We start from the raw sequence: 436 nt of genomic DNA, 5'->3' as shown, positions 1-436 counted from the left end.
TGCAATAAAATTACTAGTATAGTTACATGTGAGTAACTTATTAATTTTCCTGTGCCAAATGCGGATGTAGGCCGCACTTAAGTAATTACTATTACCTACACATTAGTGAATACTAATGCCATCTCTTAGAATTTTCACGTACTTATCAGACTGCCTAGTATTTGGTTTAAAATCAACTTATTTGTTGAAACATCATATTTTGATGTTGAGAATTTAAATGAAATCTTTTTTGGTTGAAACTTTCCTAAAAATTCATCTTTTAATCGAAATATAATCTTTTTTGGTTAAAAATTCCAATGCTTACTAGTGAAAAATTAATATACTTTCGTGTAAGATTCTATTATATTATTTAATATGCATCTCTTTTGTTGAAAATTGAACTATTTGGTTAAAAATCTATCAGTTTTGGTGAGGTATTCCACAATTTTGTTGAAGA

This window comes from Belonocnema kinseyi, chromosome 6 (genome assembly GCF_010883055.1).
Source record: "Belonocnema kinseyi isolate 2016_QV_RU_SX_M_011 chromosome 6, B_treatae_v1, whole genome shotgun sequence".
NCBI classification, from domain to species: Eukaryota; Metazoa; Arthropoda; class Insecta; order Hymenoptera; family Cynipidae; genus Belonocnema; species Belonocnema kinseyi.
This window is presented reverse-complemented; position numbering follows the sequence as displayed.